General features: G+C 33.4%; 1 protein-coding gene across 3 annotated transcripts in view; it reads right to left on the bottom strand.

Moving 5' to 3' along the window:
- The window catches only part of LOC118205393 (uncharacterized), an 84,165-nt gene that overhangs the window by 65,354 nt on the left and 2,169 nt on the right, over positions 1-16,642 (bottom strand). For 2 of the 3 annotated variants that reach the window (XM_035377891.2, XM_085818319.1), the window contains exon 2: positions 52-261. The gene's annotated coding sequence lies outside the window, so the exon portion shown is untranslated. The remainder of the gene's footprint in view (positions 1-51; positions 262-16,642) is intronic. The other variant, XM_035377947.2, reaches the window with a different exon arrangement.

Below are 16,642 nucleotides of genomic sequence, written 5' to 3'. Positions count from 1 at the left end.
AAAAAACTTGGACATTTATAAAAAATACATATAACCTTGTTAACTGCATACCTACTGGATTAGAATAAACTCTTCCTCTAGCCAATGTCCATCTTCAGCTATAAACTCATCTGATATCTTACAGTATAAAAGAGATTTGCCTGCCACAGAATTTCAATAAAATAGTTCTATTCTTGAATCAAAGACCATGGTTCATAAGTTAACCACATCAACTGTTACAAGCAGCTGCAGAGGCCACTACCATGAGTCTGCTCTTCCCATCTGAAAGAAATGCAATGAAACAATGTAAAGATGATTAGGTACTCTTGTGTTATCAGGACTGGATTAGAAAATATTATGTATATATGCACATGTGCATGCATGTATACACGTATATGTGTGTGTAACACACATACATATGTACACTTCGGAAAAAAAAAGGGGGGCACAGTTCTACATCTCATGTTTTACCAGGCCAATTGACCAAATTCAAATTGTATTTTTTATGTCTCGAAAGCGCAACATAGGATATACATTAGATTTATATGTAGCATTGTTCTAACATAGGTATTTTGACACAAAATTGGACTTTTCTGAAATAACATGCCAATTTTTTTACATATTTCGATTCTAAGACTCAACTTATGCCAGACTGCCAAGTTTTGTAAAAATCGCATGACTGGTTTTTACAAAATTAGCTCTTAAAACTTTAACTCCTTAATGTTAATTGAATTTGGTTTATATTTATTAATACCTCTTTTTTTATTCTTCCTTTCACATTACGAAATTGAGGTTCATTAGAAATAAAATTCACCCATTTTTTACGATTTATTTTTTTAATTTGTATTTTTAAATAATTTTTATAAATTTTTCGAAAGCAATTTCGAATTATAACCTATAAAACTTTTACCATCATCTTAAAATAGATGTATTTCTAAGCATACCTGCAAACAATTAGTTTTTTTATTCAAAGTTTTCTAAGGTATACATGAATTTACATAATGGGCATTTTGAAACGTTGCATCTTTTTTTTTCGCGATTATAATGCAAAATGTGGTTTATGGATTTTGTTACAGTGAATTGCCACAGCTATTTTTAACCTCAAATTTCAAATTAACTTTTATGGAGAATTAATTATATGGAATTTCCCCCCTCAATGATGCATAGTAAATATTTATTAATACTATATGAAAGCTATTTTGTTTTAAATTATACATGATATTGTTCAAATTTGTAACATTTTTTTTTTTCTTTTTAATTTCTTTCTTTCTTCCTTTTTTTTTAAATATTTGTAAGAGTAAAATTTTACCTTCGCTGTGTTATCGTCTGCTACTTTACTTTAACTTCATTTAAATCAAACTGTCTAAAACTGAAAAAGTTCATTTGATGTCTATTTTTCACAATGTCTTTAAACAAACAGGATGCTGGAATAATTCTGGGACATTTCCAATCTGAAAAATCATTTAGGCAAATAGCCGATACCACTGGCCATTCTAAAAGTAGAATTCATCGCATTTGATGCAACTAAAATGCATTTCATGCAACTGATATTTTTAAAAAATTGACAAGAATGCAAAATTTATGGAAGTGTAATCATCAAAAAATTTTAATTTTCTTAAATTCATTAATGTCAGTACTGAAAACAAATGTAGAAGGAAAGAAGAAAATTAGGGAAAAAAAAAAATTTGAAGGGCAATTTACTTCAAGAAAGTTGGGTGTTCAAAAGAGAAAACACTTAGATGTGTACACCAGCAAATACCGGCAATTGAGCTCGTGCTAACGGAAAAGACAAAACGATATGATTGCAGATTAAAGTGAAGAGTAGGATGATAAAATTGTGTAAAGCAATGGGCATAATGATAAAAACTGTTTAAAGCAATGTATGCAAGTCATCCTAAGTTAAAAATGTTCATTATACAGTCAAAAGACGTTAAACCGGACTCGTCGGGACTTCGGCGATTCCGGAGATTATCGATTTTTCCGGATTATAGATTATCAGTTTAAATCTCATAAGATGGCATGCAGAAATTCTAAAATTAAAAATATGAAACCGTAATTTATGAAATAAAGAACAATTATGATCTAAAGGGTATCAAAATTTACAAAAAAAAAAAAAAAAAAAAAAAAAAAAAAAAAGCTTAATATTTATTTGTTTACTTTATTAAACATTTCTTTCAATGTAAGTTGTTTAAGTTGCTTCGTTTTATGTGATAATACTTTCTCTTTATAAACAGACATAATTTCTTATTCAGTTACAAAGTTCCGCTGTTCAAGTCCCGTTAATTGCTGTGCCGAGAATACCAACTAACTTGTCAATCGAAATTTTTTCGTTTTCACTAACCTCTCTGTCACATTCTTCATGTCTTTATCCATTTCTTGCAGCAATTCCACTTTTTGTTTGATGGACATCGAAACATACTTTTGTTTTGTACGATCCTTTGGGAGCTCCAGAATCGGAAATTCTATTTGACATAATCGAAAGTTCAAGTTTACTTTTATAATATTGAGCTTACAGTCTACAAAAAATAATAAACCGGATACAATTCGAAGATTAAAATAGATATTTTTAGCTTATACCGTCCGTTATACATAAAACGCGCACGTGAAAACATATTCTGCGCTTGCGCACAAGCATATGCGCAGTCGTAAAAGGTCTTACACGCACGCGTAAACACCTATGCGCATGTGTCAACGCGGCGCATGCGCAGAAAGTTTTTAGCTTTGAGGTCCGGATTATGGGTGTCCGAATTAACGACTTTTGACTGTACATCTCTCTTATTTATATATATTTTCTGAACGGCTCATTGAAAGGCGTGTTAACTGTGCTTTACTGTATTTTCTCTTTTAATATATGCTGTATACAAATGCATCATAGTCTGGATCACAAAGTATTCTTTCAAAAGAAATGCAATTCAAATAAATAAAATCAAATTGTGGAAAATTTATATTAATAAAAATACACTGGTGTGCAAAACTTAAGCAACAATGTAAATTTTAATCAGATAGCCATTAAATTGTAGAAAAGGGGTTCTTACATTCAGTAGAAAGTCATGTGTATGCAAATGTCAAGAAAAAAAACGTCACAGGCTACGTCAGCGTACACAAAACGCATACGGTCGGCGTGCTCAACTCGAGACTATCATAAAAGGAAAGATGGAGACGCAATTAAAGACATTTGCCGCAAGTACAGGGAGTCCTTTCGTAAAATATGGCTAGAAGAAATGATCTGAATGACTTCACACGTGGAAGAATGATCGAAAATCTGGAGTAGGGGCAAAGTTTTACCAGTAGAGCTGAAGAGTTTGGAATCAACAAAAGTATCGTTTCACACGCTTGGAAAGCCTTACAAACCATAGGTATGGCTGTTAGAAAGGTTGGTGGTGGCCGCCCAAGGAAAACAACTGCAGTGGATGACCGATATATTGTCCTGCAGGCAAAAAGAGCCTGAAACCAGTCATCACACTCCACAGTTCAACTATTGTGTACGGCAAGGGGGCGACAAGTGTCGTGGTTTACTGTGTCCAGACACCTTCACAAAAGTGGCTTATTCGCCTGCCGTTCTGAACGCTGCATCCCTTTGAAACTTGGCCATTGGCATTACCGTTTACAGTGGTGCAAGAAGCGCAAAAACTAGGCATCTCATCAATGGAGTCGTATTCTCCTTACGGATGAGAGTTGTTTTAGTGCCACAAGCGATTCTCAAAACAAATTGATTTGGAGAGAGGTCGGGATACGGTTTAATCTCAGTAACATCATGGAAAGAGACTGTTACGGTGTCCCGAAGATCTCGTCTGGAGAGGCATTATGCTGAACGGGTGGACGGAGCTTCACGCTTTCGACAGAAGTTCTGTAACCGGAAATCGCTATTGTCAGGAGGTGATCCTCCCCCCCATGTGCGTCTGTTCCGAGGTGCCATTGGAGCAGATTTCATTTTTATGGATAATAATGCATGGGCACACCAGATTCCTGCTGTTCAGAAGCTACTGAAAAGTGAAGATACATGCCGATGATTATATACATGCAGTTACTCAACACATTTTCATTGCAATGGATTTTAAAAGATTTCTCTAAACATAAGTTATAGGTCTTCTGGTCTCTTCTTTGGGGCTAGATAATTTGATAATGTTCTTGCAATGCAGAATAAGCAGCTGTTAAGTTAATTGATAATCCGGTTGAATGATTTTGTGGTCAGTCTAGGCTAATTTATAAACCTTTCTATTCCTACTGCAATGACTGAGAAAGCTATATCATGCAACTAATAATCAACTCACTGGTTCGCAAAACAAAACTAAACATCCACATTTCTCCAGGAAAGATAATAAGAGATTCTACAGCAAACTAATGCAGAAAATTAATTTCAGCGATGATCACAGTTCCCTAGATTTTGTTTTTTAAAATTATTTCTTGAATTCAGTTACATAAGTTTTGTTCAACAGGTCTACATGCAATATTCACCCCAAATTTTTATAAATAAATTTAAATTTTTATGGTAAAATTTTTTATGGTATTCTAAGTGTAGTAGTTTATAGCTGAAAGTATTTTTCTTACCTTATCACTCAAGCAACATATGGGAGATATTATGAGGTAGGCTGACCATATAATGAGATTTATAAAATAATCTATAAAAGCTATGATAAATAAACACAACTTTCCTTAAAAATGTCTTTCAAGACATCAATTTTCTACCTGCGTCATCATTTATTAGCACCAACGAGAAGTGTAACAATGCACAAGTCTTGTATACCCTTGAAGATTATAATGACCAAAGATTAATTTCTGGGTTTATTACACGGCAGTTGAATACCCTATCGTTATCATAGAAGACCTCTCGTGTGATAGATTCTGATATTCAAACTGCTTTGTGTGAGCATTCAAATTGGCTCTTGAGATTGCTTCACACTCCTTTTCCAAGCATGTCTGATGTGATACGAGTAGATGTTATTGGTAATAGTAAATTCAGCCATGTATTGGGTGTGACTGTGAGCCTAGTGCATTGATATGATTGATTGTTGCAATGATGGGCTGTGGCTATAGCGATCACGCAGTGGGATAGTGGTGATCATTTGGTGTTGCTTGGCCATCTATTAGCACTGATAAGAAGTGCAACAACGTATGAGTATTGTATGCTCTTGGAGATTATAATAAACTTGCAATTTGATCCTGGATCTATTATATGGCAGTCAACTACCATCCCACTATTATAAAAGAACTCTTGAATGGAAGACTCTTGATATTCAAACAGCTTTGCAGTGCAAATGTTTTGACTGCCTTCAAAGACTGAATAACCTTAATTCATATATTATTTTTTAAAAGTGTATTAAATGTACTGTAGCTGCACTAAATTTTCATGTAATTAGTATATCACAGCAATATTTCTCACGTTGCATACGATCATGAACTAAAATTAGTATATTAGCTCCATGTATCGTAAATTATGAAAATAATGGTAAAAGATATTTATCTGGTGAAAGTTGGCAAATGTTTTTAAAGATTACCAAAGTCGTTAATTCGGACATTCATAATCCGGAATGATCTATAATCCGAACCTCAAAGCTACAAACTTTCTGCGCATGCGCGTAAGACCTTTACTGCTGTGAATTTGCGCATGCGTGTGCACAAAATACGTTTACGAATGCGCATTTAATGTATAACGGACGGTATAAGCTAAGCTAAAATTAATTATCTATTTCAGTTAATGTTGCAGATTGCGTTGTTCCTTAATCTTCGAATTGGATCCGGCTTATTATTTTTTGCAGAATGTTAGAGCAATTTTATAAAAGTAAGCTTGAACTTTCAATTATGTCAAATAGAATTTCTGATATATATTTATTAATATGTAAAGGATCTACAAAGCGAAAGTATGTTTCGGAGTCCATTAAACAAAAAGTGTAATTGCTGCAAAAAATGGATAAAGGCATATCCTGTTTATCTAAACTTTAACGTTTGTTTATCTAAACTTTGTTTATCTTTAACGCCGCAGCACGCAATGAATTGGAAGTTGATCTGTCAGCACTATCCTTACAAAATCTTTAGGGCATCTTATCTTTAGGGCAGATGTTTTTATTTTATTTGGCTTATAATTGCTTACTAAATGTAGTATATCATCTCGATGTACTCCCTTTTTGATATGATTTAAAAAAATGCCTCGTCATTATATTTCGCTTCCGATAGCAAAGAAAGTAACAGAGGTTATTGAAAACAAAAAATTTCGATTGACAAATTAAGTCGGTATTCTCGACACAGCAATTATAGGACTTGAACAGCGGAACTTTGTAACTAAACAAGAAATTATGTCTGTTTATAGAATTAAAGAGAAAGTATTATCACATAAAACAAGCAACTTAAACAACTTACATTGAAAGAAATGTTTAATAAAGTAAACAAATAAATAAATATTAAGCTTTTTTTTTTTTGTAAATTTTGATACACTTTAGATCATAATTGTTCTTTATTTCATAAATTACGGTTTCATATTTTTAATTTTATAATTTCTGCATGCCATTTTACCAGATTTAAACTGATGATCTATAATCCGGAAAAATCGATAATCCGGAATCCGCAAAGTCCTGACGAGTCCAGATTAACGACTTTTGACTGTATTATTTTTAAAAGTGTATTAAATGTACTGTAGCTGCACTAAAATTTTCATGTAATTAAGTATATCACAGCAATATTTCTCACATTGCATACGATCATGAACTAAAATTAGTATATTAGCTCCATGTATCATAAATTATGAAAATAATGGTAAAAGTTATTTATCTGGTGAAAGTTGGCAAATGTTTTTAAAAAGGATCACGATACTTCCGATATATGTTGCGAGTCGGCAACATTACCAAAGTGTCAAATGAAACCAAACTTTCGTAATCTAAAATACAAATTTTAATAATTAAATAAGGATTACATGACACACTAAAAATACAACACTTTGAAATTCTTCTCATGTACACAGTGTGCCATTTTCCCTTAAAAAAAAAAAAGATCGGAATAACACAAATATGGCATCACACACAACCATGACTCTGCACACTCATGTTTTTGAGAAATCCTGAATTTCCTTTCACGCTGTTCACAGTGCACAGTGTCTCTTTATTTAAAAAAAAAAAAAAAAAAAAAAAAAAAAAAAAATCAAAGAATTGCACAAATTAAACGCTGTGCACCACCTGTGATCACAAAGAACAACAGTAAGGTTAAGATACAATAACACACCAAAGAAGTACTAATTTAGAAGTCAAACAACAAAAATCAAAATCAGCATTATATTTTCAAATTTTCACAGGACTAGTTTCGATGGTTTTACCGAACCATCATCCCCAGCTGCAAAAGTGCAATTGAACGAGATAAGATATAGTGATTAGATAAGATAAGGAAGACTGGACAGGTGTGGTGTGGTGGTGTATTTAATTATGGCAAAGCACACTAGGGCTATCTGCCTAAGAGGAGGGATGCCTTTCGTGGAGGACTTTCTAAGGGAAACTGGCTCGTATACACGTTACACATTGGGAAAACCACGAAAACACCCATGCAGCCAGCCCGTTCGCGGGATTCGAACCTCGGACCGAACTACCAGTGTTCAGCGACTTTACCGCTCGGCCGCTGGTGGGCCCGAAGACTGGACAGGAGTCAAGCTACTGGCGCCATCTGTTGATGAAACCAGAACTAAAACATAATTTCTTTAAAGGCTGAAGGCAAAGATGGATTGGAATTAGGATCGTTAACTAGAACAGAAAGATTTTTTTGAATGTGAAATGCCTCTATAACATCCAGTTCACCAATGGAAGATGATTTTTGTCATAAAAAAAAGGTTTACATTAAAATTTGAACTATATTACCTCTAATTATTTATTCACCAAGCTCCAAAATTAATATCCTGGATCATAAACTACATTTTTTTTATTCCTTTAAGCAATTTCTCTTTAGGACTAGCCAGTCATCCATTGTCCAAAAAATTCACACACTAACTTTCTGTTTTATATTTTACTCGCATTAATTTCCCAGCAAGTTGTGTGACTGGTTTAATATCAATGTTTTGTTTTGTTAGGGCGTAGCCTGGTTCAGGTATATATGCATAACAGTTTGTAATCAAAATTACTCTAGGAAGCACTACCGCAAAGAACCCAGTAAATGAAAACATCACTAACTTTGGCAATAATAGTTCAAACCTGGTAACCCAGCAGATTAAACCTATTTGGATTAAACCTGTTCTAAAGCTGCAACCATTCCCCTTACATTCATTTTGTGAATTATGACCGTCGTTGTTTGCAATTGCCGATTTAAATTAGTCTTCACTTATTTATTATTTTTTCGTATTTTTACGCTATTTTTATGAATTTTTGACAATAAATAGAAATATTTTCATATAATTAAGGAGGTTTTTGGTGACAAATGCTGGTTTGCGGGAGGAGGTCAATGATAATTGGTAACATGGTTGTTAATGTAGCGTTAAGAATGCAGAACTATGAGGTTTCCAACCCCTAAGATATTTTGATTTCATGGGCCGCCAAAATATGCATTTTAAATAATTAAGTAATGTTTTTATTTTTGTTATTGGATATTGTCATCTAAAATAATGAGAAAAACAATATTTATGGCTTAAAACTTTAACCAGATAATATATTGTTAATGCTTTTCCAATAATAACCTTTGAGAAGATCTCGGGTGTGACACACAATTAGAAGATTAAATTGAAATAAAAAATATTATTGATTCTTAAGTGACAGAACAGTTTTATGGATCCCCAAAGTCATCAAAATTAGCAAACCACTATTTGTGTAATGAATCCAAGTGCAAATGACTCTTCAAAAATAATAAAATGTGCAATTGTCTAGTTTTATTAACAATGCTACTGAAGAGAATTTCATTACTCTTGAAGATTATTGGTACTGTAAATATATTATGAAAAAAGACGGGCAGTTCTTTCAACATAAAATGATTTAAGCTGTTTGCAAGTAAATTTGAAAATAAATAAATAACAATATGCAGTTGTAGAACATAAAGTTTGGCCATCCCTGATCAATCATATACATCTATTGTATTTATACCTATTATACTAATTATCAGATACAATTTTGAGAATATCAACAAGCAAAACACTCAAAAATGAAAAAACACACTTGTAATAGAAATATTAGTATTCTATATGAATTACGGAAAGTACGTGTAATGATTAATATTGTGAGCAAAGACATAAAAAAAAAAAAAAAAAGTATGGATTCCCTACCTTTGTACTTGAGAAAGCAATCCTGCCATACAACACATAGATAACTTTTGATTACATGATATTACAAGCATTTTCTTTACATTTGTCCTACGAGTATTTGTTGTGTCTTGCGGTGTGGGTTCAGTGAAGTGCATGACACAACCAGAAATGTAATGTATGCTTTTAAATGAGACTGACCAGTTGGTTCTGTCACTCAAGCATCATCCATAAAAATTTTAATTCCTTCGATCCCCTGAAATAATCCCTCAACATAGCACTGCCAAATAGCTGGGCCAGCATTTAATCCATACATTAAGCGTTTACAAATATACAACCCCTTACGCATGTTTATTGTTAATAATCGTTGGCTCTCTGGATGCACCTTCATTTGTAGATAAGCATAACTGAAATCAAGTTAAGAAAAATTTTTACCTCCATTAAGGCATGAAAGTATTTCAAATATTTCGAGTTTTGGTAATGGATGCTGTGGCACTTCCAAATTAGGATTTAGAATCACAGAATAATCAGCACAAAACCTAATGGAACCATCAGATTTAACAATTGGCACAACTGGTGTTGCCCATTCTGAAGTCTCAACCCTCTCAATGAACCTTCTTTCTCAGGCCGATCAATTTTTGATTCAACTCTATTTTTTAATGCAAAAGGTACCGGTCGTGACCTACAAAATACTGGTTGAGTATTAGGTTTCAAATTTAGTTTTACTTCGTGATTTTTAATTTCACCTAATTTAACGTCAATTTCCTTATACTCCTCAAGCAATTTTTTTAAATTCAATTCACTAGAAGTTTTCAATATTTTGATGGCATTCCAATCGAGATTGATTTTATACAGCCATTCTCGGCTGAAGATTGTGTCCAAATTTTCCTTCACAATGTATAAATTTAAAACTAATTTTTGACCTTGGTATTTAACTTGAACAGGAACTTATCCTAAAGGTACCACCTTATCACCCCTGTAAGATTTAAAAACTAAATTTGTAGGCTGAATCTTTTTACTAGAAATTTCTCTAAATTTATTTATAGACATTACTGAAAGACATTACATTATTAAAGACATTACTAAAATTGAAAACAAACCAGTTAGCAAGTTCCATGCTAACTGGTTTGTTTTCAATTTTAACTTGAACCATTATTGGCGGTCTTTTCGGCTCTTTCTCTCTTAACACGTGCGTAACATCTAAAGCCATAGATGGGGACCTCATTTTTTGAATCATAATCATTATTTGCCTCAACTTTCTTTTGTTTAACCTGTCGGTTTTTCTTAGACAAATTTCAATATGTCCAATTTTTTTACAAACGCGGCATTCACTTGTTGCAAATCTACAGTTGTTTTTATTGTGATTTGCTCCTAAGCAACACTATCAAGTTTCATTTTTATCTTTATTATTCTTACCAACAAAGTTTTGTTTCCGCAGTTTGGACTCATTTTTCTTGGTTTTAAGTACTTTCAGTTCTACGGAATTTCTTATAATCTCATTTGCATCCTTAACCGCCTTTTCCATTGCCAAGGCTATCTTTAATGTTTTCTCAAAATCGATATCATCTTCCTGAAATAATCGATCTAAGATATTACGATCTCGTAGACCGTTAACGAAAACATCCCTTAACACTTTTTAGCATATCCTCTTTATATTCAGAAGGAAACGCTAACGAGCGTAATTCATAAATACTAATTGATTCCCCCTCATGCTGTTTTCTGTTAATAAACATGTGCCGACTAGGTATTATTAATGATCCTTAAGAACCTTTTTCAGTTCGATAAAATTTTTATCTGAAGGAATCCGGAGAGAGTAAATTTTTCAACAAATTATACAATTCCAGATTCAAGCTTGAGATCAGAACTTTCCCACGCTTTGCCTCCGAAACATTTTGAATATCCAAAAAAGCCTCAAATCGTTCTATGAACGAATCAAAATTTTCTACCGTTTCATCGAACTTATCAAAAGAAACAGAAATGTTGTCTTGTTTATGTTCCGATTTCTCTTGCAATGTGACCAATAAAGCTTCATTCTGCTTTATTAATTCTTCAACTAACTTCACCATCCTTTCAAAATAAAAATCAAATAACTTCCCTACCTTCTGCAGTTTTCGGGGAATCCCCTAATCCAAGTTTTGGTTTTGCTACTACTTACGCATGTAATCGAGTGTGCCAAGTCGGGAACGATTTTCTTCTCATCCCATCCTCGTCGCCAACTGCTGTGTCTTGCAATGTGGGTTCACTGAAGTGCATGTCTCAACCAAACAGATTAGTTCACAACACAAACATTTATTTCTAACTAACTCATAAGACAGCAGTGATGCACTATATACGCAGTTACATTACTTTCTCTTCTACTCTCGTTCACAGAGGTTCTCAGGTATAAGAGTACTGATACTCTCGAAATCGGATGCTACAGTAGGTAGTTCAATCTCAGCTCAAATCCTGATAAACGACCTGGCTGTGCAGTTTTTTTTTTTTTTTCTTGCGTGAATTTTGTGACATTTTTGTGGTTTTCCTTAACCTGTTCAGTATGGGCATGTCATATGTGCATCAGCAGCGAACATTACCTTACGGCCGGGTGTGTCATATTTGAATAACCATTTAATTCCCTCTATGGCCAGGCATACCAAATTTGACTTTTTAGATAGAATGTTTAACCTTTTCAGGACGGGCATCCCATATACGCATTCCCTAAGAACGTCTCTTACAGCCGAGAGTCCCATCCACGCATCAATCGAGACTGCATTCAGAGGACAGGTGATGCGTATATGCATTTTAAGCTGGAATGCTTTTCTGAAGGCCACTAGATGGCATTCTATGTCCATTACGTTTGAAATGAACACAGTTTTAGGTTCCTGACCTTGAGTTTGATATATTCTGTCTGACTTTGGTATTTTACTCATCAACTGTGGCGAGGGTGGGGGGGGGGAAGCGAAAGCGTAAACAGAAGTGGGCTCTGATTTATATCCAATTCCTTTTTCAATTCTATTTTTTCCTCTACTCTATATGGTCTTTAGGGTTACTGGACAGCCCAGTCAGTTTTGCATTGACTTCGAATATATTCCCGTCTTTTCTCTTTTTATTTCGTGAAGTCTCACCTCTAGTCTACTATGGCGCGAAGGTGCTATTTATCAGAGAAAGAACCCTCGTATGGTTAATGAACCATTTACTAACACCGATAAGAGTGATGATTCTTTTTCTAAAGATTTAAAAAGTGATACTTTTCCTAAGAGTTAAAAAAGTGATACTTCTCTGTGCTTCGAGATTTACCACACTCAGTCTTCATTTTAAATTTTGTTACTTCTTACTGTAAATAGTCTTTATTGTGTTGTTTTATTAATTTTAGACTGTATTGATAAATTTTATGAATTAAAACTTTGGAATAATTTGAATAGCGCTTCCGAAAATTATTTTACAAGATAAGGAAATTTTTAAGTATATTTTCATGTAAAATAAAGAAAAAAATGTTATTAAGTGCTCATTTTAACATATATAAGAGCTCAAGTAATGATCTAAAATGATACCAAAAATTACGAGGCTAGAAGTGAAACTTTTTTTTTCTGATTTTTTTTATAAAATTAAGCTTAGCAATGCAAAACCTCCGTCCTGTGCGGTGACTGCTTTCGATTCCCTTCCGTTCCGCATGAGCGTCTTAAACAAACGTGCGCCATCGCGAAAAGGTTAATTAGTATTTTTTTGTTGCCACTAGATGTGGCTGTATGTCTGTTATGGGGAAATATATCGAAAGTTAAGTATGTGTACCTTCATTCCTATGCAATGTTTTTTATTTTTGGTATTTTGTTTCGGAATGAGAGGGAGATTCGTGGTTGGGTGTTGAGCAATGTAATGTCTCTTTAACTGCATCATTTGATATAAACAAATGCACGTGTTCTCGATGCTTTGAGGTACTTTTTCTTTTTGCGATATAGGTATCTGAACGTAGAAGAATATACACATATGCTAATTCATTAGTGTTGAGCGTCATAAGTGCGTCCTCTTACTGCGTCATTTCATATAAACAAATGAACATGTTCTCGATGCTCTGGAATACTTTTTACTTTAATTAATTTATTTGATTTCTTTTTATTTTTTATCCCCGTATAGTGAAGTAGATGTTCTATCATTAGAGACTTTTTTATTACTCTTAGATTTTTCCGGCTTTGAGACGAATATTTTGTATGGCTTAGCGAAAGTTTTTTTTTTTTTTTTTTTTTTTTTATTGTGCTTATAATTCCTTACTAAATGTAGTATTTAATTTCGATGTACTCCGTCTTTGATATGATTTAAATCAAATTCCTCGTCATTATAAATATCACGAATACAAATCAAATAGTTTTCTGGTTGCAATTTTCTAATTTCGGCTATGCGTAAGGTATGCTTTACGCATCCGCGCGTTGAAAGAAATGTTTAATAAAGTAAACAAATAAATATTAGGCTTCTTTTTTGGTAAATTTTGATACCCTTTAGATCATAATTGCTCATTATTTTATAAATTACGGTTTCATATTTTTAATTTTATAATTTCTGCATGCCATCTTACCAGATTTAAACTGATGATCTATAATTCGGAAAAATCGATAATCCGGAATCGCCGAAGTGCCGACGAGTCCGGATTAAAGACTTTTGACTGTATTACACTCAAAAGTTCCAAACTCAAAGTACCAAATTCCTACAAACATAAAATTCACATAACTATCATTTAATTAAAATATCACTAAACCATGTACACGTCGACTTATTTTTACTTAAAAAAACATCCCAGACTTGCACAAAAATGGCATTGCGCACACTCTTCACTATATCCATGTACACAGCTTTTTTCTCATAATTCAGAAAAATTTCACGAAAATGCATGAAAATACTCACCGTATTTCAAAATACTACAAACACATAACTAACAAAATCACGATCATTAAATTAAAAGATAATTAAATTAAAAAACCCTACTTAAAATATAAATAAGCACATACATTAAATTAATAAAAATTAGGGTACAACTCTAATATACGCCCTAATTTCACCAAATGTGGCGATATGTGTTCTGCGCTGGTTTTTGGCGCGATTGCGTGTTGTATGGCAACCCTGTTGACGTCTTTCGCTGGAGTTCGTTGGTTCCCATCATGCTTTGTGTCTGAGAAGCTAGGGGGAAAAGATTTAATGGTGAAAGTTGTTGAATTGAAGTTTGGCATAAGGAAATATCATCGTGGTCATCCTGTTGAGGGGCAATGGGTATTTGGAGGTGTGGAAAGAAGGTATGGGAGATTATTTTTAGTGGTTGTGCATGGTAGAAGTAGGGATTTGTGATTATTTGTTATTTTATTTATTTGTGAACCATAGTATGAATTTTCTGGATAGTGTGTCTGGCTGTCATATAAATACGATACTAGTGATTACGTGGCATGTTAAAGGCGGTATGAAATTGGTATATCTGCTCTTCGATAAAGCATTAATGGTAAGTGCATTTTATTTTATTCTTGTTCTTATTTTGTAGAATATAATGTTCATTGTTTTCTTTAGTATGAATTTCTGTCGTTATTGTTGTTTTTTTGAATTGTTTGAAATTTATTTTAGTTATTTTGTTGATTAGTGCGTACCATCTGAATTGTGCAATTCGTAGATGTTTTTTAAAGTTGAAACAGGATGCTGTGTACATGGTATTCTTTGAAATTTATTGTTGTTATGTTAATTTATTAAAGTGAGGTGCGCGTAGTTCGTAAATTCGTTTGTTGCCTAAATTGTGCAATTCGTTGATGTTTTTTCAAGTTGAAACAGGATGCTGTGTACATGGTATTCTTTGAAATTTATTGTTATGTTAATTTATTAAAGCGAGGTGTGCGTAGTTCGTAAATTCGTTCGTTGCCTAGATTGTGCCATTCGTAGATGTTTTTTTAAATTAAAACATATCGCTGTGTACATGGACTCTTGTAAAATAATTTTGGTTAGAAACTTCACGGTTTTGCTATCTAAATTTTTTGTTTTTGTTTCGGATTTTTAGCTTAAATTGTGTGTTCAAAACGTGGTTTTTGCATTTGCGAAAACCGTGTTTTTGGAGACATTTTAGGCTTAAAATTCGAAATGTAGACAAAAAATTTAGATAGCAATATGGCAGCATGGAGTTTCTCGCCAAAAATATTTGGCGAGAAATTTGGCGCCTTGAGGGCGCATATCAGAGTAGTTCCAAAATTAGATTACAATCCTAATTACTTTAAACTAAATCATTGCTAATAACAATTTTCCAATAATATCATACTAATTTATTTACTCCTTACATTTAGAACAATGCATAAAAATAATATCCTCAAATGATTAAAAATACTAACTTACCTAATCTTCAGAATCTTCATTACGTGGCACGCACACTTCCACTATTTCACACAACACACAATGAAGCTTAATACAAAATAATATAGTACTACAGTTTTCCAAATTCCCCCCTCCCTTTTCCGATTAAAGAACTGCAATTCGTCCATTAATGTCACATGACATATCTCATGATCTCTCATTTCCCTCACACAAAATAATGCGTAATCGGAACTGAGTACTTCTCACATTATTACCAAAGTCCTAGGTAGTAACCTTTATCGCCTCCAAAATGTCGCCAAACTACCAGTTACCATATTCCAAAGATCAGCCAAAATTCTTAGCAACATACATCAGTTGGGTTTGGTTCGTTTAAATTATGGAAAAGCATGGGAGAGATACCTTCCTAAGAGGAAAGATGCCTTCAAGGAGGTCTTTCTGAAGCGAACTGATTTAATTCCACGTTGCATTTGGGAATACAGTCAAAAGTCGTTAATTTGGGCACCCATAATCCGGACCTCAAAGCTATAAACTTTCTGCGCATGTGTGCATGTAAGAGCTTTACGGCTGCAAATATGCGTGTGCGCATGCACATAATACGTTTACGTATGCGCGTTTAATGTACAACGGATGGTATAAGTAAAGCTAAAATTATCTAATTCAGTTTAATTCAGTTAATGTTGCAGATTGCATTGTTCCTTAATCTTTGAATTGGATCCGGCTTATTATTTTTTGCAGACTTTTAGAGCAATTTTATAAAAGTAAGCTTGAACTTTCGATTATGTCAAACAGAATTTCCGATATATATTTACTAATATGTAAAGGATCTACAAAGCAAAAGTATGTTTCGAAGTCCATTAAACAGAAAGTGGAATTGCTGCAAAAAATGGATAAAGGCATATGCTTTGATTATCTAATTATTCCAAAATATGTTTATCAATTTCACGCTGCTCTGCGGGGGGAGGGAAACGACGGGGTGCACAATGAATTGGAAGTTGATCTGTCAGCATTATCCTTATCTTCAAGGCAGATGTTTTTATTTTATTTGGCTTATAATTCGTTACTAAACATATATCTTTGATATGATTTAAATCAAGTTCCTCGTCATAATTCGCTTCCGATAGTGAAGAAAGTGACGCAGAGGTTATTGAAAACGAAAAAATT

This window comes from Stegodyphus dumicola, chromosome 6 (assembly GCF_044657685.1).
Source record: "Stegodyphus dumicola isolate Sdum_Otavi_A_Nest chromosome 6, ASM4465768v1".
In the NCBI taxonomy this organism is placed as follows: Eukaryota; Metazoa; Arthropoda; class Arachnida; order Araneae; family Eresidae; genus Stegodyphus; species Stegodyphus dumicola.
Note: the sequence above shows the minus strand (reverse complement) of the source record. Positions and strands in the feature narration are given on the sequence as shown.